Source organism: Pinus tabuliformis, chromosome 3_2 (assembly GCF_031772625.1).
Source record: "Pinus tabuliformis cultivar Carrire ecotype Pingquan chromosome 3_2, CPIR1, whole genome shotgun sequence".
In the NCBI taxonomy this organism is placed as follows: domain Eukaryota; kingdom Viridiplantae; phylum Streptophyta; class Pinopsida; order Pinales; family Pinaceae; genus Pinus; species Pinus tabuliformis.
The window spans coordinates 1,281,913,009-1,281,940,086 of NC_142302.1; positions in this window are offsets into that span (position 1 = coordinate 1,281,913,009).

Genomic DNA, 27,078 nt, shown 5'->3' on the forward strand with positions numbered 1-27,078 from the left:
CTCCTTTCGGTGGCTTGGCAGGCTGAATTCTGGTGAAGTGCTCCTCGGTTTTTCGACAGAGTTCCTTTCCTTGTACTTACTTAATATATTTCGGCCATCATGTTCCCCTTCTGACCTCATACATTAGGGGGCATCTGTTATAGCTCCAAATCTCACTCTTATGGTTTGTGATGCTGCACTCATGGCCTAGGGAAACCCCTCCTTCCAGACCTGGTCCAAAAATTTAAAAAACAGTGTTTTATTCCCTATACGCGACATTGCCCTGAGTTAAACGCGTGTACACGCGGGTCTGTTATACCCAACCCGCGTGTATCTATTAAAACACTTAAAAAATAATAAATTCCTCTTTTTCGGGCGGAGATCGCGGGTTTTACCTGCTGGATCACCTGTTATTGCCCGTGGCCCAACTGTTCCCAACTAACTCCTAACTAAAAAACTACTTTGGAGAGGGTATAAAAAGACATCAAAGGGAAGGCCAAGGAGAGGGAGAAGAGAGCAAGATTATTATGCTGAGATTTTTCCCTTAGACCAGGTCTGAAGTCCTTGGTGCTTTCTGCACTTCCCCCATTTTGCATAGGAAACCCTTGTTTCCATGTGTCTTGGTGATCATTCATCCTTGATATCATCATTTGAGTAGGACTTGGAAGGAGCTCTTGTTGGAGGCTTGAGGCTGGAACGAATCCGGGAGGAAGCTTTGCTTGGAGCCTGTTGAAGGTGTTCAGGTGATATCTTTCCGATATATGTACTTTATTTGCCTTTATATATAAAGAAACACATCTTTGTTCCCGAAACAATCTTTCTTTATGCTTATGAGATTCTTGTCTTGAATTCTTATGCAAGTGGTTACTTAAAGATTTTTATAACTAACTTTATAGCATAAAGATGGTTTATACATAAATATCTGTACATGTACTGTTGTGTTCTTTGATTTGTTTGTCTTGCAGATCGAAGGAAGAAGAAGGGAACTCCAAGAAGGGTTTGGACCCTAAAGGCCTTCTCGAACGTAGGACCTTAGGTACGTACCCTAAACATTAGAATTTGCTTAAAAGTAAAAATGAGGGCTGTGTGTGTGTTTCTTTGAATAAGCAATTTTGAGTCTGGTAGAGTCTTAGCCCAAAGGACCCTAGGGGTACTTTCCCTTCAACCAATGACATAAATATAGTCACAGATAAGGAGAAGATTGAAATCTAATGCGCCTTGGATGACCATCACGTCTATATAGACGGTTTTACCTCCAAAAGTAACAGGGAACTTTGGAAGGATCCCTAAAGGTTGGCTAGTTCCTCCATCGAAATCCAATAGATTCTGAGTGACTGACACAAGCTGTGGGGAACCCAAAGCTTGCTAAGTAGTGGAAGGCATGAGGCTAATAAATGCGCCTTCATCCAAAAGAGTTCCAGGTCCTACCTTATTATAGGCATGTACTGTAATTTGGAAAGGCACGTAGGATGGAAGGTGGAATGCAGAAAAATGACTCCAATCGAAGGAAACAACCAAACTACTTGGTGGGGGTATCGTATGATTGCCCCCATGCTCTACAGGAGCTGAAGAAGGACTCTCTTGATCAGCAGGGATAGGAGAGTCATTCTTTGATTCAGGAGAATCTGACGAGATGAGAAGAACATGAGAAATATGATCATGATGCTCATCTGGAACAGAGTGAACAACAAGAAATGAAACCAAGTCAACACTCTTTTTGACCAATGGTTGGTCAGGAACAGGCATAACACAACCAAACTCAGGAAGAGCAGAAGGGAAAAGAGATGGATCCAAGTCAATCTCTTTGTCAACGGGAGAGGGTCTGAAGAGAGCCTCTGATAACCAACTGGAAGTTGGGGTGAAGAAGTTGTAAGACTTTCCAAAACGGTGGAAGCTTTATCCATGAGCGGAAAAAGGTGAAGGAGATGATTGCCTTCACATAGCCTACAGGGGAATCGAATCTTCCCTTTCTTCTTACCATTGCCAATCGAGGATGGGACATCTACATGAGCATCAACAGGAAATGAAGGACGAGCTAGATCATGAGACCATACTTCCAAGATCCAAGGAATACCAGGACAATCACGAAGAAGATGGTCACCCTTGCACAATTTACAAGGAAACTTCATCTCCCGCGGAGGAGCAAAAAGTGTGCCGACCTGAGATTTACTTGGATAATTAGTTGCACGGGTGGCCTCTCACTTATATTTCTTCTTCTTCTTCTTCTTATTATTATTCTTCTTAGCCTCCTAGTTACTGGATGCAGAAATTTCACCAGGCGAAGGAGGAGAGGAGGATGAAGAAACAGGGGAAGAAGGCGTAGGCTCAACCTTGGAATCATCGTGTTGTGATTCAAACGAAGGAGATGGTGGAACAGGAGTCATGACGCTCAGGACCACTGAGGTGGAAAACAACCAAATGGGAAAACCGATGGTTAATCCAGGCAAGGACAATATTACCATATACGGAGCACCGACATGTCCAAAAAGAGGAAACGAACCAGGATTCCCATCTGGGGGAAGACCTTGGCCGGTAGACTCGGGGAATGTTGCCATTGGAAAAAACCTCGAAAATTCACTCGCAGTATAACCAAGGAATCTAATTGTAACCAGGAATATTTTGTGGGTAGTAAATTTTATGACACAGGAACAAAACTTGACCTTTTCATATTTACAAAGTCGAGAAAAAGGACAAAATATGACTCTAGTCACCTTCGAATGTTTAATGAGCCTAAAAGGACAAGTGCTCATATGATCCTTTTATTTTAAGGAGTTGAAAATGAATGTAAGTGACTACTCTGGAGTACTAGACAAGAGTTTTACCAGAGAAACCACAAAACTGCATATACACCTTGGTGATCAAATGAAAGAGAAATGACCAAGGACTTTTCATATGATAGTCAATCTTCCCGAATGCTGTGTTCGATGCATTATGGTTCGCAGGCACAAAGCTAGCAAGTGAGCGGCGTTGTCACAAGAGTACACCTGTATTCGGTGACAGTCCGATTTTAGTAATCGTCACAGCTGTATGACGGGATATCCACGACGTACAACTTGACCAAAAAGGACAGTTGCGACTCATCGCAACTGTTAAGATATAAACAATGATGATCTCAATTAAGAGAAAAAACAAAGAAAAAACACCTGAAGGACACTAGACTAATCTCTCAGATAGTGAGAGAGACTACCAGATTGACTCAAGTGACCCAGAACAATGATGGATCAGCCCCAAAACCAAGAGACACTATGTAATCCAATTGAAAACAAATCAAGAGCAAAACAAGAGACAACACATAAAGGACTCCCCAGCGGAGTCGCCAACTTGTGAGGTAGGAAATGTTCCCTCTGCGGACAGAGGAAACCCCTCTAGCCCTAGAGTGGGTCTAGTCACAACAAGACAAAACAACAGCTAATTCCTTAAACAGTCATTGTTGAAAGAGCCTACCTCAAACCGGTGTTTGATGGAGCTTTCGTTGCACTGCTTCAGCTATCGTTTCCTTTTCCTTGATGAGCGATTAACATGAAACAACATAAGAGAACAATAGAACACGTAATAGAATACCAAATATGATCTATTTACTTATAGAGTCAAGGAACCATAAGTTATCAATTATATTTTACACAAGACATAGGAAATCATCATTGATTGTATTAAAATGAATAAAAGCAAAGCTTACAACCAAGACTTGACGTCGCAAGCCTTCTTGAAGGGTCCAACTGGTATCTTTCTTCAAGAATTCACTATCGAAAGGGTCTCCCAAATGGATGATAACTCTCTATCTCACTCACAAGCTCTATTACAAAGCTAAGGAAATCCACAACCAATGGCTAAACTATCAGCAATTCACACTGCAAACTATCAAACTCACACCAAAGCTAGCTAATTTGCTCAATCTAAAAAACTAGCTGATCATAGCACTAGGGAGTGCTTTTATAAGAGGAGGAGCCTCCATAAAATGAGGGAGAGGGAGCTTATCCTCAAAGGAGGTTTCTCAAAAGGCGGAACCACCATCCCAGAGGAGGAAAGGCGAACTCCCTTGACCCAACAACCAGTTCTAGAACCACCTAGAAGCATTCAGTTTGAACTAATTCACCATATTTGGATCGTCGCAAGTCATACACTAGGGCTCAGCGATGACATTGAAAGGAAGTAGTGTATTTAGAGTAATTGTCGCAAGAAATATTTTGAGGACTTGTGCCGAGCCCTAAAATTCAACGATCACAGGAAACGAATGTACTCTTGCGACGATGTCACGACGGTATAGTTCATTATAGAGAATCGTCGCAGGTAGAATGATGTTTACCTGTGACGATGCAGAAACATGGGTAAATGGGTCAATCTTCAGGATTAGAGAGCACTTGTTTAATCTTCTTGAATGAGTGGGAAGATATAGACATATTTATTTGATGTAAGACACAGCGGAGATGTCACTTAGAGACTGACTCTATCTGAGATCAGGGTATATGAGGCCAGTGGCAAATTACTTTGTAACACCAGTCAAATCTGAACTTGAACAATAGACATGCACAACAAATATATAGTGGAGAGACATCCAATCCAGATTATGCTGTGGAAATTCAGGAACTCAAGCTAAGATCCAGGAGAGTACTTTCGGACTACCAACCTCTACATCCACCTAGGGATGTTGAGGAAGAAACAGAGGAAAGCATGCTTAAAGTAAACCCACCACCCTTTCCTGAGAGATTAACCCAACCACTCCAGCCTACCCCAAAAGAGATTGAACTTTTGGGAGAATTGAAAAACCTATGTGTCAAAATTCCACTTCTCCAAGCTATTAAAGATGTACCTATTTACAACAAGTTGATTAAGGAGAAGTGCTTCAAGCATCCAGGGAGGCAAAGAAGAGATGCCCCTACCATTAATGCCATTGGACAATTGTCCGACTTAATGTTGAGCAGGTAATCTGTCCAAAGTATTTGGACCCTGGAAGCCCTGTAGTAAATGTGAACATAAATTGCACCATTGTCCCACACTCTTTGATCGATCTTGGGGCTTTCATTAATGTGATGACCAAGGACACCATGCTCAAGCTCAACCTCCAAGGTTCATTGAGAAAGACCACAACAGTTCTACAACTTGCAGATCGCTCCACAGTGACCTCAAAGGGGATTGTGGAGGATGTGATGGTATCCATTGACTCTTGGGAATACCCTGCTAATTTCCTAGTTCCCAAACCTAAGGCTAAGCTTACTGGTTATCCTCTCATCCTTGGGAGGCCCTGGCTAGCCACTGTTGATGCTTACATTAGTTGCAGAGCTAGAAATATGACCATCAAGAATGGGAATATGTCCAAGTAGTTAGTCATATACCCTCCTGTTCAGCCATCTATAGAACATGACTAACCTTTGTGGCTGGAACAGGAGACAGGAGACAGAAGATGAAGTTTATTTTACTTAACTCTACACCTTAGAAATGACCATGGGAGGGGGATAATAGGATGAAGATGATTTGATTGAACACATACTCCAAAGTCCAACTCCCAGTACATTGTCCTTAGAAGAAGTAGTAAAGGAAACCCAGAACAACCATCAACCATCAAATTAATATATGCTTAGCCGATTCCAACCCTCTCCATGTCAAAACCATATAATTCGGACTCGGAGAGAGCTTTGAAAATCAATCCATCTCTTTCTGTTCTCCATGAAGAAAATTTGTGCAACATGCTAAAGGAACATCTGGATGCCTTTGCTTGGAGCTACAAGGAAATGAAGGGAGTGAACCCCTCGGTGTGTACTCACCACATTTATATCAAAGAAGGTTGCAAGCCAATCTGCAACCCCAAACGAGGATGAATCCAAATGATCTAGGTGGATCTCTAGACACCGGGGGCATGAAAAAGGCTCAAAATTCAAAATGGTAGAAAATCAATTAACTTGACATCAGATCGAAGTTCTCATCACCTTGATTCCAATGGTGTGAACGACACTCCAATTTGAGTCTAGATGAGGATGATAGAGGCAGTCAAAGTTGTGGGTTGACTTACCCATATGGCAAGCTTAAGGAGGGCACAATTTGGCAAGAACTCGACACCAGAATCCGACTAGTTTTCTGGCCAAATTTGTGGGTTCGTTAATTTGTCTCCTAACGCCTAAGGTTCTGGAAAAAACCAAAACGGGCCGGTGGTTATAATTAAAAAAAAAGTATTAAATGGGGTTGGCGGCCATGACCCCGCTACCCCCGAAACCACCGTAACAAATTGTATTTTAATAGTGGGGCAGACAGCCATGACCCCACCGCCCCCGGTACCCACTGGAACCACCTATCGAAAAATTTCAAGAGTGGGGTGGGTGGCCATGACCCCGCCACCCCAGAGCCCTCATACAACAAACATAATATATGGTGGGGCGTGAGCTATCAACCCCGCTGCTCCTCCACACCACTTACACATATGCGGACGGAAGATGGGGGCGCGGGCCACCAAAATAGTGGACCCGCCGCCCATAATTAAAAACAATAAAATAATGTTGTGTTACTTCGAGAGGGGCAGGATTTGATCCCCCGACCCCTCCTCAACCATTTTTATTTTTAACCATTACAACAAACCGCCTTCCTGTTAAGTCCGCCCATCGAAACATTACTTAAACCTTTTTTGCACTATGTGCTGGGGGGAGGAGTGCGCACGCAGTCGAGGAAGATCAATTTGCAGGTGGCGGAACCATGAGTAGTGTAGAGAGGGGGGGGGGAACCATGATCTGAACCATTTCTCCAGGGGGCCAAATTTTCACTTTGTTAGTTTTGACAAATTTTATATGGTTTCAGCATTTCTCGACGCCACGAACTCAATGGTGTTGTTCGTTTCTCCAACAAAGTTCTCCATTTTCAACCATTTTCTAGAATGGAGGTATAAGACTCCTTTTCTCTTGTGAATGATGATTGTACTCTTCTTTCTCATGCCACTTAATGAATGAAGGCCTCCCCATTGATTGAGCAGGGCCCGGAGACGTAGTCCAAATCGAACGAACTCTGTTAACAAGTCTCTTGTCTTCTTTCATGCTTTTATGTGTTTCTCCTCTTCTCTCATGTGCACATTAAATTTCTATTTTTAAGCTACAATTTATGCATGTAATTCTTTAACACATCTATAAGCAAAAGATCTTTGATCACCAGCTCTTAAAGATATAGTCAAAGAAGAAATGCAAAAGCTTCTAGATGCAAGATTCATTTACCTTATCTCAGATGGTGAGTGGGTCTCTCCTTTGGTGTTGGTTCCAAATAAAAATGGTAAGTGGAGGATTTTTTTCGATTACGGGGAGTTAAACAAAGCCACAAAAAAGGACCATTTCCCTCTACCTTTCATCGACCAAGTGCTAGATTGCCTGGCAGGGAAAAAGTTTTTCTCTTTCCTAGATGTATTCAGTGGGTAAAATCAAATCCAGATCAGCCTGGAAGACCAGGATAAATCCACCTTCACTTGTCCTTGGGTAATTTCACCTATAGGGTCCTTCCTTTTGGCCTATGTAATGCTCCTGCCACTTTTTAGAGAACAGTCTTGACTATCTTTGCCGAGTTAGTCCATGATGTGGTAGAAATTTATATGGATGATTTTACACCTTATGGAGGTGATTTCCAGGAGGCTCTATCCAAATTAGGTAAGGTGCTGAACAAATACATTGAAATGAACCTGTCGCTCAGTCTCGAAAAATGTGAATTCTTGATGACTGCAGGGACCGTGCTAGGTCATTCAATATCTCAGCAAGGACTGCAGGTGGACCCAAACAAAATAGCTATCATCCAAAGGGTCCCACCTCCACAAAAGCAGAGAGATGTCAAAAGTTTCCTAGGGTTAGTTGGATACTACCAAAGGTTTATAAAAGACTTCAACAAGTTAGCTTCTCCATTATTTGGGTTGTTAGCCAAAGACTCTGAGTTTGTATGGTCAAAAAGCTATCAAGAGGCCTTGGACACCCTGAAGGACAAGTTAACCATTGCACTGATTCTCTGAGGCCCAAATTGGGCCCTTCCTTTTCATATTCATGTTGATGCCTCACACAAAGCCATAGGAGCAGACCTAGGCCAGATAGATGAAAAGTTGCCTTATGCCATTTACTTTATTAGTAAGAATCTGTCAAAGGCCGAACTGAACTGCACAGTGACCAAAAAGGAGCTCCTGGTTGTTGTGCATTCATTGAACAAATTTAGGAATTATATTACAAGCTATCAAACATTTATACATACTGACCATGCTGCAATCAAATATTTAATGAATAAACCTGATGTGAATGCCCGAATAATTAGATGGTTACTTTTACTACAACAATTTGATCTAACTATTGTTGATAAGCCTAGCAAGGAAAATGTTGTTGCAGAATTTTTGTCCAGATTAACTTTTCCTGTAGGTGAGGAGGGAATGGTCGATGATCAGTTACCGGATGAGCACTTATGCACCATTTCAGTTCTCTCTCCATGGTTTGCTAACATAGAAAACTATTTGGTATCTGCATAATTCCCACCGAATTTGTCCTCCAAAGAGAAAAGCGAGATTGTGAGGAAGAGCGCCCCCTTCACTTGGATTGCGGGAAACCTCTTCAAACTAGGCCCAGATCAAATTCTGAGAAGGTGTGTCAGGGAGGAGGAAGTCTTTGACATCCTTCTGACCTGTCATGATGGGCCTTGTGGAGGCCAATTTACAGTAAAGAGGACAACATTTAAAGTGTTACAAGCTGGGTATTATTGGCCCACTCTTCATGAGGATGTGAAAAGATATACTAGTCAGTGTGATCGGTGCTAAAGGATGGGAAAGCCTACTCCAAGAGATGAAATGCCTCTGCAACCTCAAGTGACTTTTGAGCCATTTGACAGGTGGGCCATGGACTTCATTGGACCTATTGACCCTCCTTCCAAGAAAAATCAGTCTATCATTGAGTGGACTGACTATCTGACTAAGTGGGCTGAAACCAAGGAAATTAAGGCAACAATAGAGGAAAAGGTGGCTGAATTCTTAAGGGAGAATGTATTTTACAAATTTGGGTACCCTAGAGAACTCGTCACTGATCAAGGTAGCCAGTTTACCTCCAACATGATTGAAGACTTATTAAGCTAGCATAAGATCAAGCATAGAACCTCCACTCCCTATCACCCACAAGCTAATGGGCAAGTGGAGGTGCCCAACAGAGCACTGGAGGGCATCCTGACCAAAGTGGTTAGCAGCAGCAGAAAGATTGGGCAGATAGACTAGTTGAGGCCCACTCGGGCCTATAATACCACCTGAAAGACCATCACTAGATTCACACCCTATGAGCTGGTCTATGGGGAAAAGGCCCTATTTTCCATTGAATTTGAGTATAATACATTGAGGATGGAAGCCCAACTAGATCTAGATCTCAACAGTGCACAAAAAGAGAGATTGCTCTAGTTGAATGGTTTAGATGAGTTCAAAATGTAGGCCTTCCTACACACAAAGGTAGCTCAAATTTAGAGGAAGATCTGGCTTGATAATAACATCAAATATAAGCAATTTCAAGAAGGTGATTGGGCCTTGTTATATGATTCCAGAAAATAAAGACTTTAAGGGCATGTTAAGGACAAGATGGTTAGGGACTTATGTTATAGATAGATGTCATGATAATGGTTCAGTGTAGATCAGAACCATAGATGCATAGGCCATTCCTTTATTTGTTAATGGGCACATATTGAAAGTTTACAAAAGGCCATTGTCAAAGCAAGAGTTCATTGATGGTATCAATAAAACAGTGATGGTCATGGAGCAAGTTTCAACTCCTACCTAATCAAGTCACTGAGAAAAGAAAAAAGAAAAATAAGGACTCAGGTGACAACCTCCATGAGGTGCCTGAGTCCCACTATTGGGTTGAAAACCTCTTGGGGCAGACCAATTGTGTCAAAAAAAAATATCTCTAGGTGAAAACATCTCTTGAGGCGCCCAGGGAAAGCAACTAGAATGAAAATGTCTTGGAGGCACACTAGTTGTTTTCAAAAAAAAATCATGAAAAATTGTTTACAGGTTAGCAGGGGGATGATCAAAGAGAAAAGGAGAATCAAAAGGACCTATTCCACTCATATTTTTATTTCTCCATTCATTATCCTTCATCATTCCACCATTCCTTTCATTTTTTTCACTCATTTGCCTCAGTTTGCAAGGGTACTGTGTTTTCTATAGGATTCCCTGTAAACCTACAGGATCCCCTGAAAACCTACAGGATGATCCTGTAGGAATTACAATGGCTTCAAAATCCCAAATTGAGTAACCCTGGGGCAAGGAAATTACCTTCCCATGTCAAAAAAATAAAAAACCTACATCACAATTTCATTTCCATACCTCTCTCCACCTTGATCACCCTTGCATTCATCATTAAAAGAAAAAGTAAAAAAATCAGTTCTAAAAAATTTTTAGAATCTTCAAGAAAAAAATATGAAACAGAGAGCAGAGGGGAACAACACCTGAATGTATTTCTCATTATTCACACTCCTAGACCTCCTCTCTATCCATGTCATCATCCTCAAGTCCCAACAATGGAAATGATTAAAAATTCTGAGGGAGAAGCAGCTACAGGACATCCTGTAGCAGCCTATCCCATAGAATAAAAATCATGAGTTGCAGCAAGCTTCCAACATGGAGACCCAAGGTTAGAAGAAGCTCCAAAGTAGCAGCAGCACAATCATGTTCAACACTAGGTACCTTCATATCAGGGCAATCATGAAAAGGGAAAGATATATATAAAAAAAGGAGGGAGAAATAACATGCAACCAACACACAACAAGCACCTCATGTCATCAACAAATTGTAGCAAGGTATTATCACCATATGTAAGTATCTCACTTCACTCTCTAATTTGCATAATGTAATCAAAATATGTAAATATTGTGGACAAGTTGGTTTATAAGCGAAAGGTGGCCAGTTAACTTGGCCACCTTTGTTTAGTCAGCGAGAACAAAACAGTTAGTCCCCACACATGTGGTAGTAGTCAAGTCAAAGAAAACGAGAATGAGGTCAGAAGTAGTTGACACTATGGATGCCTGAAGTGGGAGTTGATTACGAGGAGAGGGGAATCATGATGTGGTAGTGGGGACAAATGGTCAAAAAATAGAAAATTGTACCTCGGCTGCCAACACACCACCTCACTCAACTCGACCATAAGAGGAAATAAACGTTGATCCCCATGCACTCATGCATTCATTTTCTCAAGGCTCACTCTAGAAAAGCTGCTTTCATACCCAAGCAACCTACAGAAGAGAAAAAATTCATCTTTCTCCTGCACAAGATTTCCTACAGGATCACACAGGGAATGCTATAGGATCACACATGAATCTTACAGGATATAGTCAGGTAGTCTACATGATTAGCAGAGAGTAGTTTTAGAGAAGGAAACACAGGGGTTGGCTACAAAAAGCACCATGAGGAGGTAGGCTCTACATTTCCTTCCATTTTTCCAAGTGAAAAGAACAGAAAAATCTCCTAGCTTGATTGAATTTGATAGCTGTGTAAGGGAATAGTTCCACAAGTATTTCAATCCCATTTCCTCCTTCATTAAAATTTGTATCATACATCTTTGCTCCTCAAAATTCACTAGACAAAATGACAGGGGGGTTTAATAGAAGGGAGACCATCAACACTGTGAGGATTCACCAACACCCTCCTGTGCTAGAAATCTTCATAAGGCATAATTGGACGGGGTATTTTGAGAAATTAAGGGGGTATGATGATGACGTAGCCCGAGATTTTGCTCTCCCCCTGAACCCACACTACTATGGTGGTGAGAGGCCTCTCCATAGATCTCAACCCTGAACTCATAAGCAGAATTATGACATTTCGCCTAGGATTGCCTTGGAGAAAGGAAGACAAGGGGGATAGCCAAACTGCCAAAAAGAAATTCTTTTTAAAGGGAGAGGAGCCCATTGAAGAAAAGAATGGAGTAAGGAGAACAAGCCTACCATATCCCTGGAATGAGGTAAGCTACCACATTATAAAATACATATCATGTGAAGGTAGGTATAATGTGGTTTATGGATATCACTTTAGGCTTCTTGAAGAATTGAGGTTTGGGGTAGAAACACCTCCTCACCACAGGCTCAACATACCATACTTCCTTTTGCAATCATTGATAGATACAAACATAAAGGTGCAGGAAGGAAACTACCAACATCTAGCCCACCATGGGTTAATTAGAATTATAATAGAAGATGCCCTCCAACACCTCAGAATTCCTATCCAATGGGAAATTTTCAGAGACATGCAGATAGATGAGGATATCAAAGCCCTCACATATGATATTATCTCCATTGTAAGTGAAAAGGATGAAGAAGAGACTGAAACAGATGGAGACGAAGCAGAGAGGGATGAAGAGGAGATAGATGATGATGAAGAGGAAGAAGGTGATGAAGAAACAAAGAAAGATGTCAAGGTGGACATTGATAAACAAGATGAGGATCTAGAGGGAGAAGAAGAGGGTGAAGACAAAGGTGAAAAGGGCAATGGAAAAGAAGAGGCAGAAGACAAGGAGGAGTCACCTAGGGTGTCTCCAAAACCCACTGAGAAAGAAGCAGCAACTGCCCTCACTGCCCTTAGAACCCATATCAAACAAAAAGGAAAAAAATAGAGGCAAACCCCCTTATACTCCAGAACAAGAAAAAGTACAAGGATAAGGCAGGGAAAACCCCAAATTCCAACCAAGGTTCCCATTGTTATTAAGGACTCACCTAAAAAATAGGAGAAGATGGATCCTCTTATAAAAACTCAAGAAGAAGGGTCCTCAAAACAAACCTCCCCTAAGTCTCCTATCACCTATGTGAGAAGGCTTGTGACCAGATCTACCTCATCCAAAGGAAAAGACATCCTACAGGATACACAACAGGACCTATAGAAAGCAGAGGAAGTCCTATAGGAAACTCTGCTAAACCTATAGGAAACTCTGCTAAACTTATAGGAAACTCAAAAATTGGAAAGGGAAGGAAGTATGTAGCCAGAAACAAAGAGAGAGGACCCAGATCTAAGGGAACCTAGTCTTCAACCTAACCTTGACTCTTACTACAAATTTATTGAGGGGGATAAGGCCATTCCACAAAAATTTTCCATTCCATTATTCTTTGAGCTTGAGAAAGAAAGATCCAGAACACATAGATGGATGTAGATTTCCAAGTCCAAGGGAGTGGAGGACATTAGTCACATGGAGTAAAGCTCAAAGAGGTGGGAAGAGAACTAAGTATCCTGAGGGACAAAGAGGCCATAATGAAGGCTCAGTTGGAGATAGAAAATGCATGGTTGAAAGGACAACTGCAAGAAAGAGAGAATCAATTGGCATCCATGGCCAGTCTATTTTTGAAAGCAATCCATTGCAGGATGCCAGCTAAGTCCTATGCATTATACCTTAAGGAAAATTGGCTACAGTTCCAAATCAAGACCCTAGCATAGAGAGGCGCTATGCCATTCCAGGATTATAGATAGTTCATTGATCTCTGTGATCAAAGTACATTAGAAGTCAGGGATAAGATGTTTGAGTTCTACTTGAATAACATGGCTTTGACAGATATGAATGTATGGGACCCTAATGCAAAGCTGGGGGATTTACAGTTGATGGATTTGGCATCATGGATGAACCATGAGGAAGCAAAGCTGCAGAAATGAAGAAGATATTGGCAAGGAAACAAACTGAGCCTCTCATGATAAGAGCTGAGCAGTCCAATCCAGTGGTTGTCATTAGCACACATAATTTAATTGCAAATGATCCTCAACTTGCACCCAGGTATCTTGTTTCCCAAGAGCAAGCAATTACACATTTTGAGGATATGTTCAGACTATTAAGGGATGACAACATGCAAGCTTTCCAAAGGAGATGGAATAGTTTTCCATATTTGAAAATAAGAGAGTACCATTCTACTCAAAGGATGAGAGAAGCACTGAACAGGACACCCATGTACAAACAAACCATCCAAAGGCTCAAAGTCAATTGGATTGGCTTGAAACTTAGTCCACCACTGCTCTTGGGGATGTTAGAAGGAAGGAAGGAAGAGGAAGAAAGAAAGCAGTGGGAGGAGGTAGAAAGGAAGGCAAGATTCTATGCACAGGAAGAGGAAACCATAGCAGAAGCATGGGATGTTAGGGAGGCCACTAGAGCTATGAAATACATGGATATTGATTGAGTTGCTCAGAGGATGAGCAACACTTTCAGTAGGGGGTGATGATGAGCCTCATCATTGGGTAACTATATGGACCTTAAGTCACCTCCTATCTTAGTCAAATCAACTCTTCTCACAATTTATTACATGTTTTGATTATATTTTGTTTAATGAGATGAGTTAAAGTGAGATATTATGCCTAGTAGACTAATATGCGTTGAATGCATGTTTGAAAGAGAAAATCAATGAATTTTGGAAAGATTAAGGTTTGAAACTCGAATGGGACAAGGGAGAGAGGTTTTAGGAGGTAAATAATCCTCATTTACCCCTCCCTCATTCAAATATTCCTCCATTAATCACACCAACTCGGAGTACAAGCAGCCAAGTCATGAAGATAAAAATGTAGCCGAGCAAGTGATAGTCAAACCGTTAGTTCATCTTGAGTTTGGGAGCTGAGCTTCCCTAGATTTAAGGAAGTCGTTGGGGATTTCATTTGTATAAATAAATAGGCTTAGAGCCTCATTAGGATTCGCATTTTGGTTGTAAAAACACTAGTTATTTTTGAGCTCTAGACTTGTGGAAGACATTGCTATGTAATTTTTTGTTTTGATAATGAGAATGATATTTTTCATAATCCAGTACTGAGTTAACTCAGAGGGCTGAGCTCTTGGGTTAGTGCCCAAACCTAGCAGCAAAGGCTCCTATTCTTGTATCTGTATGCTTTGATTAGTTTCATAGATTCATGATTAAATTGTTCTTAGAAGTATTCCGTTGCACGCAGTGTAGATTGGATTAGTTTGCTTCCATTTGTGCTTTACTTCAACATTAGGTTAGAAGGGAAAAAAAAGCACAAAGATGTCAGTAGGTGTCTTGGCCTCACCTCTTCCTTCAGGGATCATGACTTGAGGAAAGGACGCCTATGCAGCCCCAAAAAGACAAATTTCTATTTTCTCATAGAATTTAGAGTTTACTGTACTTGAACCAACATTTGATCAATTTGCAAGTGTAGGATTTAATTACCATCTCTTCCATCTTCAATCTTACAATAGATCTAATCAATGATTCCATTTTATTCCACAATGTTCCTCATGCATGAAGTAGACAACTAGCTCACTAAAATCTATTAGCTTATTAGAATTCTTCTTGTTTACATGATTTTTTGGCAAATGTCAATGTTTGATGCAGAGGTTTTTCAAAAGTAGAGAGAGATCCCATAGCAAGTAGCCACCTTCGAAATTCATCCATCCATAATCATTCCTTGCTTTCACCAAGACCTTCACTAATTTCATCATTTTGCATAGAAACTCCTCCAAGCATGTTGAGCAAATCCAACCATCTCCTAACCTTGGTTTTGAATTCTAAGTGACCCTAAGCATTTTCTCACTCCATTCCACCTACCAACCACCTTCCCTAAGCCTTCCATCACCTCTAGCACCCATCGTTTTTCTCTCGGCTGTATCCTGTAGAAATACAAGGAATCTTGTAGGTTTTTAGGACATCCTGTAGGTTTTCCTGTAGTGGCTTGTTTTGAGGTTGAATTGAGGGAAAATATTTAGAAAGCCACACAAGGGTACCTAATGGTCTCCCATACCTCCCAACCATCCACCAGTATCCCTAAGCCACCTACCACATCACCAAAAGAGATTAGGATTTACACTTGATTTTCCATAAAAATAATAAAAAGAACAAAACATATTTATTTCAGTCCTTTACATGCACAATAGTGATGTTTGATGTTTTTAACTTCCATGCTTTAGACAATATTATTTCATACATGTTAGCTTAGAATTCTGGTAAAGCATAGTTTCTCATCAGTTACTTAGAGAATGGCGTATTTTTACCATAGGATTTCAGTCATTTTCCTTATTGTAGTAGACAAGCTTTCTCCTAGAGTATATTTATCTTTCTCTCATCATCAATCAAGCTTCTTCTCAATCCATAGAAGTCTGGATTGAAAGCCCTAGTGGTCTCTCTCCAGATGAATAGTGGCAAGAGGCAGAACCATCACTTTTAATTGTGTATACACCATTTTCACCTCCAAGTTTGTACGAACCCTGCGTTGATAAAGTAAAGCTAGTAGCTCTAGGAGTTGCAGCATTCTTGTTGCAATACTGGTGCTCATAAAAAATATGGTTTTGGATCCATCATCTACCACTGGTGTGGTGGGAAGTGGTGGAGCCATGGTATTGGCTTCAGCGAGTTCACTCAATGCATCCTAATATCAAGGGATTTCAGGGCAGTGATGAGTGTAATACCCGTACTCTACGCATATGGTGCATTCTTGGTTAGTGCGGAATGCCTTATTGCATAATGGTGTGGCCTTCTCTCCAACAGGTGGAGGTGGGGTCACCGTGGGTCACCGGTGTTTTTGGGGCATGTAGAAGATCTTTTAACTCCTATAAATTGGGTCACCTGTTGGTAGGGTGCCCAAATATCTCACACAAAGCATAGGGTACAAGTACCCTGGATGACGAAGAGTTTGAGGCTTCCACCTTCTTTCCTTTTTTCTTATCCCTCTTGCTGGCAACGAGTGGTGGAGATGCATGCATTGCTCATTTTGGGATGATTTCTCGAGGAGAGGCTACAGGAATGATGTCTATCGAGGTGATACATAAGTTTGTCGACATGGCATGAGGGTCCATATACCATACTAGTATCACGAGATCCATATTCAGCAACGTGAGTGTTGCTATGACTTGGTGCAAGACAAAACTAGGTGGAGGGTATAAGAAGGGTGTTTATGTGATAGCATATGGTAGGAACATAGAATTGGCAATTGCAACACTAATGGTGTTTGGAACTAGTTCCTGACTTTGGGGGGTGTTTGATGAACTCATCATGCACATTAGAGCTTATGTGGCTGCAAGGATGGTCTCCCTCAAAGGGGGGTATCAAGGGTATGTACCAAGGAGAATCTATGGTTTAAATTTTCCAGGTCTGAATTAGGTGAAGGTTATGATCAACTTAGGGGAAGATCCTACAAAAGGTAGCACACCATCAGGGGTGGTGGATATCTTCTTCTCATAGTATGTGAGTTGGTCAACCGTAATAATTTTCCCATCATGAGGGAACATCATTATCTGGAATATAGAAGATTCCACTACAGTCATGGCATACATGTAAGTTTGGTCAAGAAGGATATTGTAATCCAATTGTGCGTCCAAGACTTCTATGTCAATGAGCACAGTTTTACCAAAGATTTTCACTGGAATGTTTTGGAATAGGCCTATGGGAGTAGAAGGGCACTCATCGCATGCTCTGAGAGTGATTTCAAACAATTTGAGTTTGAGAGATCCAAGTTTTTTCCAAACTGTTTTGGACATTATACATTTGGACGCTCCCTCATCAACTATGCAGTAGTGGATGTTGATGTTTCAGATTGTGGCCAAGATTAGAAGGCGACTATAGATGGAAGACATGGGGCAACGTTATCCAAGTTGAAAGCCATTAAACGAGAATCGGTAGGGTTGATTGCACCTAATGTGGAAAGTAACATTTTCCATTGGGTTGGTCATGTTTGTAAGACTTCTAATGTTGACATAGATGATGGAGATTGAGCTAAGTCATTGATTGTGTTGTAGTTGCGTGTAGCCTTTGAGTTATGTCTCATTTTCCATAAAGTCCCTTTGACCATTTTTTGGATGGGTTCTATAGGATGTCGAGGGATTGTCAAAGGTGTTGTAGGTGTTATAGTGGTTGAGTTGGATGGGTTGGTTTTGGTGGAGTTTTGTAATCTTAGTTCCACATCTGCAAGAGAACTTCTTCCCCTACCATGTAAATGTCGTGACTTAAGGTATTTTGCGAAATTCCTCTAAGAGGTTTTTGATATTGTTGTTGAGAGGGTTCCTATTGAGTATTTACCTCTCCTTGATGGGGGGAAAGGATTTTACATTACTGCATTTTGTTAGTTTCCTCTCCCTTGTCCCCTAGTATCTTTAATCTTCTTCAACTTAGGGGGTTGAGGTAAATGATGGGTATTATGGTCATACTCCCCACAAATGGCATAAGCATGATTATTTTGTAGATTGTGGTTCTTGTTTTTCCTTTGTGGGTTAGCATTGGCCTAACCATTGTTTAGATTCTGGTTGGGGTTGCCCCTAGTCAGTGCCCGTGGAAGTTGTTGTTGATTGTTTCCCCCCATCCAAGCTTTGCGTTTTCTTGTTATTTCCTTTCTTCTTAGAAGTGTTAGGTGGGTTAGCCATGTTTAGTTGTTCAAATAATTGTTGTTGTTGAGGGAGAGAATGTTGCACAAAATTAAACCCTGCATTAGCCTGTGCTAGTGGGTTATTTTGTTGAGGTGCTAAAAAAGGGAAGTATTGATGCCCTTTTCCTTGGTTGGCATATGTGTTATGGGAATTGAAAGCCATGTTTGCATTCCTAGGGGGGTGCATATTTCCCTTTGTAGGAGGATATGGGCCACCCTACGTGGGAGGGTATTGGTTTATTTGCATAGCAGGATTCTGTATAGGTGTAGGTTGACAAGGATAATATCATGTGCTTTGCAGTGGTTGTGTTGCAAGTGTGGTACCAAATGGTTGGCCATTGTACGTATTTCCATAGTTCTGGAAGGTGTTTCCTGGTTGATTTTGGGCCATTGTCTCAATCAAGCCATCTGCAGCACTAGACGTACATGGTAACTTGGGTTTGAATTATTGCAAGTTAGGTGCATCTGGAAGGAGATGGTATATGTATCCATATTGCGTGTATATGAGCTCTAATTGTTGAGTTTTGCTGATAACCTATTCCTCATTTTTTATGGAGGAATTTTCCACATCTTTTGATATTTATGATGTGAGGGATCTCAAAAATAAATCGAGGAGGATTTTTTTCTTCTAGATGAGCTTTGCACAAGCTACGATGTTTTCACCATTCATGGATGTGGTCTGATATGTGTGTAGCAGATGTTTGCTTGAAATGAGTTAGAAGTTCCATTCCCAAGTCTTGATGGATAGGGAGCTCAAAAATGTGAGGAATGTTATGGCTAGAGAACTGAAGTTCCCATATGACCCAAAGGGTTTACCTATGTACCCTGTTAGCGCTCGAATTTGCCCTAGGCTAAGGAAGGCAAAACTCAAGGCAACATCAAACCACGCTCAGCCTCGTAGCTAGCCCTACGAGGACAGGAGAGGGCTCTCTCCGGGTCAATCTCGGAAAAATATAATCAATGAGGCTCGAGATGACCGAAATTGTAACTAATCTTAGGCTAGGTATTAAGTGCAGAGGTTTAAAGGTGATTTTTTGGGGTTTTTGTTGAATCAAAGGGAAAGGCAATTTTGGGTGCGGGGATGAGACACAGTTTCTGCAGAGGTCTGATTGGAGCAAGGTAGGCAATTGTTTGATGCCTTAAAAGCTAATGAGGTGGGTAGATCAGACAGGTGAGGAGCTAAGGAGAGCAAGAAAACCTCAAGGATTCTCCTTAAACAGATGAAAACATAGGAGATCAAACAAACTTAAAGGCAGAGCATTACAGATTATGATTTCTACCTTAACACTTCATTTGTTCAATTGCAGAAGATGAGAGAAGGAAAATGATACACATAACAACTTACAAGTACTGAAAGAAGCACACCATCAAGACATAAAGCCACATGAATTCCAAATAGTGCTGCAAAACCCTGGTCTTTCCTTTGCCAAAATGCTGAAGTAAAATGTACAATAGAGTATCAAAACCTTTTCCCCAAGAGTCCAACCCTGAAAATGACTAAGAAAATACATAATATAGGCAAGCTAACTCATTCCCTTGCCTCTAGGGGTCGAGCTCATCATCCTAGGAGTTGTTTCAACCAATTCTAAACAAAGCACTACAATCTAGGCAGTCAAAACAACTTGCCTCTATATGGTAGGAAACTGATTCATTCATTTAATTTTCACTTTTTAGTGAATGAATCTTCTAGAACAAGTAATAAAGTGCCAAAATTACATCATGTTTAATTAATTACATCAAGAGGAGTGAAAAAATCCATCACAAGTCAAAACTGGTCAAACTGGCTTCGTTTCCTGAGCTGAAGATGAAAATTGTGCCAAAAAACCCTGTGCGTCGCGCGCCTTTCCACCTGATTTTGGGGCACTTCCCGGCATCCAAATTGAGCTTAGGTTGGCTTGTTGGAAAGCCCTAGATGTCTACTTTCCAACCCAAGTGGAATTTTCCACTTTGCTATCCATTTGCCCTTCCAAAAGTGCATTCTTCCAAGACTGCTTCCTGTGTGTTCAAAAAGGGGCAGTGAGGTCATTTTTTGCATGTCTTTTGACCTTTTGGGGACCCAAACCTTGATGAAATTCCTTGGAAATAGCTGAGCATGTATATTTCATAATGAAAAATCGAAAACTACAAGCCATTTGTGATTTGGACCTCCCAATCTTATGGGTCGCGCGCGGCGCGCTACGCGTTGAGCTGAAAAACCTGTTTTGCAAGCCAAAAATTTCAAAATTGACAAAATTTTCCCCAAACTTGTTGAAATTTGGGCTGGGGGTCCCCAATCAAGTACCATGCTCAACCAAAGAGGCTTCAGCCAAAATCCAAAGACGATAAAGCTCCTTTTGTCTTTTTTTCTTCTTGACCACTTTCTTTAATTTTGCCTTAAGACTCCTAATTCACGCCTTGCAAACTAGGTTCCGGGCCTTGTAATGCATAGCCATGTGTTTTAATAATGCATTGTCTCTATTGGCCTTTTTCAGCCGCTCCTCCAAGTATATGTTTACCCTCTCGAGATTAGCCTCTCGATCCTCATTTACCTGTTGCTCTAGAGAGGTGAACTCAATTTCTCTATGTTGGGCAGCTTGGCGATTCTCACGGATGTTTTGGAGCTCTATGATCACGTGCTGGTCCTCAAGCTGTTTATTCCGCTGCTCTAGATACCTGATATTTGACTTTTCCATCTCTAGCTGAATTTGCAAAGCTCGAATTTCCGTTCCTTTCTCTTTGATAATCTTGATATATTGGGTCTCCTCTGATTCTCAAGCTGTCGCATCATCATGAATAGTAACAAAACCTGATGGCTCACCTGAAGGCCTCTCCTCATGCTTGGGCTTCTTGCCCTTATCCTGTACCTGCGGTGCTGTTGTCGGAAGCGAGGCCCCTTCCACACGAGGTGGAGATAACACTCGTTGTGCTGATGAAGTCAATGAGACCCCTTCCACCCCGGGTGGAGATAGTACTCGTCGTGTAGATGAAAATAAGGCTCTGTGGCCTCGCTGGTATGTCACATATGGAGGAGCACTTATATGCTCAGTCTCGGGAATGCTTGGCTGGTGTGAAGGTGCTCCCTCATCATGAACTATCTCGGGAGGTGGCTGTAATGCTGCAAAGTAATCACGGGAGATGAAATCTTCCCAAGTAATGCCCTGCTGTGCCAACTGATGCATCACTATGATTTTGATCAATGCATAATGATAGATGCTCTTATGCTGATGTACTGGGCTCTTCCTTTGTACCAAAGGCACCATCCTCTCTATGTTGCGACACATGAAAGACGGAATGTTCATCATACGTACCCTTGTGAAATGCATCAACAAACGGACATGGTACGCATAGAGACGTGAGAATCTGCCCTCGCAACTGAAATATCGAATGATGAGTTTCATCAATGGTGCATACTCATCCCTCAGGAATCTGAAAGGAAAAACTGCACTCAAGTGTCTCATATACCCGGGCTTGATATATGGCTCATAGTAGAATCTGTCTAACTGCTGGCGTTTACTCCATTCCTCCCCTACATTTGGTATCCCAGTGGCCTGAGCAATAGTCTCGGGTGACAAGGTGAAATTCACTCCGGCAAGGTTTACATGACCATCCTGTAAATGTAGAACAAATAAACGGACTAGTTCCCGATGATGCTGGATTTGTGAGATCAGCTCACAGTATTCAAAACATGATTGATACCGAAAACAATCCATTGCAAGTGGACAAGCTTGCAATTGAGCCAAAGAAGTAGGTTCCTCCCTGACATGCTGACCACTTTTGCCACCTTTGTGATACCTCCTTGGCACATTTACCTCTGGTGTAGAATCACTATCATAATCCTGCTCATAAACTGACTCGGTCTCTGACATGTCTTTGAAAACAAGATAGTTGGAATATATATGCTGATGTATAAACTACGTGCACAATTGCCTGTAAACTGTTCTTTTGCTCTAAAAATGCTGTGACCAAGGGGACACAAATGCACAAGGGAATATTAGGACAGGGGAAGCATTAGGGAATTAGGAATTTGGAAATAAAAACAAGGGACTTAGAGAAGGGAAGGGAAATGATAAGGATAATGTGTTTTGTAACAGAGGTGAGGGACTAGGATTTTGAGGGATTATAGTGTAGGATGAAGGAGGGAATTAATGGGGAGAATAAGGGTGAATTTGGGAATGGGAAACAAAGGGAAAGGGAGAAATAATGACAACCTTGGTTACACTCTGTTTTTGAAACCCTTACAACAATTTTTTGCATTAAAACCCTACAGCAATTTCATTGACAAGGAGGGCTTTCCACTTGGATTTCTAAGGCAAACACATCATGAACCTATTACATTTATCTTTCAAAAACCAAGCACAAGTGGTGGATGTGAGCCTACCTGCAATTTTGTGCGGAGAGGAGGCGAGTTCATGTGCTTCTAATCAAATTTCGGGTTTAAACCCTAGTGCGTCGCGCGCCTTACACAACGTGTCGCGCACCCCTGAAATTGCTCCAACTTCCTCACAAACTCACAATTTCGCTTTGGAATGATGTTTTTCACTCTTGGCATGCAAAATGAGTTGAAAATGTCATGAAATATCTTTATAAATACTCCCTTTTGATTTTTGCTTGGTCCATGACCCATTTTGTAATGTTTTGTCGTTGACACTTTTTCAGGATTAATAGACTTCTGACCTTTTTGGTTTCCTCCTTAAATTTGATTGAAATGATGATTTTCTTTGCAATTTTTTGCAGGGATAGCTGTGAGATGATCTGGCAAAGGAGACCAAGGCTGCGCTTGGACATTTCAAGAACTGAAATTTTTTAAAATTTTTACAAAAATGAGATGACGACTTATCTTCAAAACAAAGTTTTGAAGAGAAGTCCTAATTTATCTGTATAATGATGAAAATTATTGAAGTAACCACCTATCGAGGACATCCCTCTGGCCTGCTAGTCTTCTTAGACTTTGCAAAACAAGACTGACTCAAACCCAAGACCTAATGACCAAGAACCATTGTTATGACCCAGAAATTTGAAACAGGATTGTACATGACCTTTGAAGACTTGTTTTTATGAATAGACCTAAACCAGCAGTGCCAAGCACGAGGGGAATGAGTAACACAAACCATTCCGTCAGAGTTATGGCATGCCTAACGAAATGCAACTAATCGAAACTGATGGGACACCTAAACATGAAATGCAAAAAAGAGCTTTGATCTCTGACGGAGGGATAACTAGACCGACTCTAACATACCCATTTGTTACGGCCCCTATGAGGGTGCGTTGAAATAGTTGTAGGCGAATAGTGTCTTCTATGATACTGTTGGATGAACACTAAAGGAAAAATGTCATAACATGGTTTCCTGGATCTTCTCCTTGCTTCCCTTCGAATTTTGGCACATTCGAAGGTAGATTGGTTGGCATGGGTGGCTAATTCTAGCCATGTGTGATAGGGTCATTAGTTAACTGACTTAAATTGGGGAGGTTTAAGGAAGCTAAAAATGGGACTTGGAAGTTGTTTTCCATCAAAAAATGATTTTGAACAGCTATATGTAAAGGGGTTCCCTGATGAGAGTGGTTACCCTGGTGGGAACTGTGTGGACTCCCAGGAGGAGTGTTGTGTGGGCTCCCCTGAGGGGTAGTGTGAGGGGTCCCCTGAGGGGTAGCGTGTGGAGTCCCTTGAGGGGTAGTGAAAGGAGTGTTTTGACGAGGAGGGGTTACAATAAAAGTTGCACCGATAAAGGATGATCTTATAATGGTGGTTGTGTGGTGTATTCTATGCCTAAACATCAAGAGACATGACACACCTCCCAGTAATGGGGGAAGGTTTTGGAAGCCACGAGTGATGGGGAGCCTGGGTTCCTATGGTGTCAAGTATAATGTGTGCCACTTTTTGTGATGAGGGAAGGAGATAAGTATTAAAGCAAGTAAATCACATACATAAACAAAGCGAACAAATAAAATGATTACTTTCCCTTTAATTTATGTTATGTGATCAATGAAACAAAAAATGGTTTTTGTTTGTCTTTGCATATGATAAAATATCCTATGAAGGTCTATTCGTCCTTACCACTCTCAAATTAAATGGGCCTTGCCGAGATATATTTTATGATGGGTACTAGGGCTATGTCCCAAAAGAACCGGCGACACTTCCAAAAACCAAAATAATCAACTAAGGTAATGGATGAAGCTTTGGTGCTTCTCGCACCTCCACCTATAGGGAAAGGATGCCCTAATATTTTCCACTAAGATACCTTTGTCCCACATGAGTAGTCGAGTCTTTAGCTTCTTGGTAATCAATTACCAGTACTGAGCACTATATAGGTCGAGTAGCCCCTTATAGTATCGCACACAATGGACCTAAGACGAACCCCCACTGAATCAGGTCTCTAACGTGCTCAAGTAGTCCTTTCCATGGGATGATTAAGGATTTGAAGCACCCTAAAATTCAACTTCTATGTTTCAAAGATGTAACATGACCATGGCGACTTATGGGGTGCCTATCCCCAATGGTCCTAACTTGAACTATAACTTATTTTATGATCCATGTAGAGGAATTTAATTGGTTCAAGCTATGGTTGATTTTTGGAGCCTTTCTTTACTTATGGTGTGAGAATGTAAGCAAAAAATAAACTAAGTGCAAAAGGATTTTGAAAATGGATAACCTTTTGTACAAAGCTTATAGAAGCTTAGTGTGTCATGGGTAATGTGTGTGCAAGTGGAAAAGTGAACATACAAAGTGTGAAATATGTGGATATTCGATGATCCTTTACGATATCCTCTAATTACATTAAGTTTTGATTGTTCCTTACATGAAAAAGAAATAATATGTCGATAGTGGGCCACTTACTCTTTTCATATTACACTATGTGTGCCTAAAGGGAGATGGAAAACTCAAGTGCTTTAAGCAATCTTTCATATGCAAGCCCAATTTCATTTAAAAAATGCAAGGGGAGAAAATATTACTTGCTTTCTATAGTAACACTTGGTCTTAGTCCCATAAACTAATGAAATAAAAATGCTTTGGTTAGTAACAAGATATGTGGATAATGGGTCACATACTCCTTTATGAATTAAGCTATGTGACTTGTGAAAAATAGCAAAATGATTTGAAAAAGATATGTACATTCCACTTACTTTTCCCCTTAATTAAGTTATTTGAGAAATGCAATAATATCTATATATATATATATATATATATATATATATATATATATATATATATATATGTATGTATATATATATATATATATATGTATGTATATATATATATATATATATATATATATGTATATATATATACATATATATATATATATGTATATATATATACATATATATATATATATGTATATATATATATATACATATATATATATATATATATATATGTATGTATATATATATATATATATATATATATATATATATATATGTATATATATATATTTAATTACTCTACTAATAGTGATTAGTAAAGAAACTAGGCAATTTGAACTAACTAAAAAAAGTGCAGAGGTGAACGCAATTCACTAAAGGCTTCCAATCACCTAGGAAAGAAAAATTACAATGATTTTTTGTTCTCTTTGTAAGCCATGTGTTTTTTCCTGTGCACAGGCTCGCAGACAAAGCGTCTATCTACAACAAAAGTTGTGCAACCGACTGAAAAAAAAAAAAAAAAAAAAAAAAAAAAAAAAAAACCATTCAAACTTTGCAGCCGAAAATAGATCTAGAAGGTCCTGCAAAAATTCCAGAGAGGTGATAAACACACAGTGGAGTGATAATGCATAGAGAAGGTTCTTCAAAAACAACTATTAGATTAAAGAAATGAAACTAGTGCAGTCGCCACATCTATAGTAGTGTGTTTGCTACTATGGAGTACCAAAGACACCTTCTTTGTAGTTGGTTGTTCCCTGCAAAGAAATTACAAAAAATTCATTGTTGTTAGTGGATAAACTTGGGTAAACAAAGCACTATAAATAGTGAAAACAATTCATACATAAACATAAACTAAAACTAAGAAATAAACACATAAACAATTCTTGATGAAGCAAGCACATCAACAAAGTAATGGAAAAGGGTTCCCTTTATTGACTATTGAATGTAGAAGAGATATAATAGATGAATAATGAAACACCTGGAGACTTGTTTAAGCAATGGTTCTAAAAAATCCTCGATAAGGAGGTTTCTTTCCTCTATCTCCTTGCAAGATTCTTCTCTCTCTCAAAGAAGTATGAAGACTCTCTCAATGGTGAAATCTTCTTCCCACTAGTATGCTAGATTATTGAGGAGAAATTTTTGTAGCATAACAATGCTTTATTTCTTCTTATTTTTGGTTCTCCAATGGCCTTTTTTTAATAGAATTTTGAATTCTTCTTCCCTATCTTGGATCATTAATGAGAAAATTACTTATGAGTAGGACAAGAGGATCCCTTAGGCGCTGTATATCTCCAAGTCAACTTGAAATCAGTTGTCCTTGACAAGTACATGTTAGGTAATCCCATATTCCAAGTGTGTGAAGTGGTCTTGGACTGTTGACTCCGACTTTTGTTCGACCACGCAACTATCGAATAAACAATTGTGCGGTCACTAATTTTGCCTTTAGATGAGCTGTGCAGGTAGACTTTATAATTGAAACCTTTGGAGAATTTTTTATTTTTGTATTTCATGATGTTTTCAGCTAGAATGTATTCACCTGTACATTATGTTGGATAAATTTGGGTGCCATCTAGATTGTACAAATGTGTGTATGGTTTTTCCGTGTTAACAATTACCAATATTTCCCAAATTTTGTTTGCTTATATTATATTTTTTCCATCATTTTTCTACCAAATCATGTTTTAATT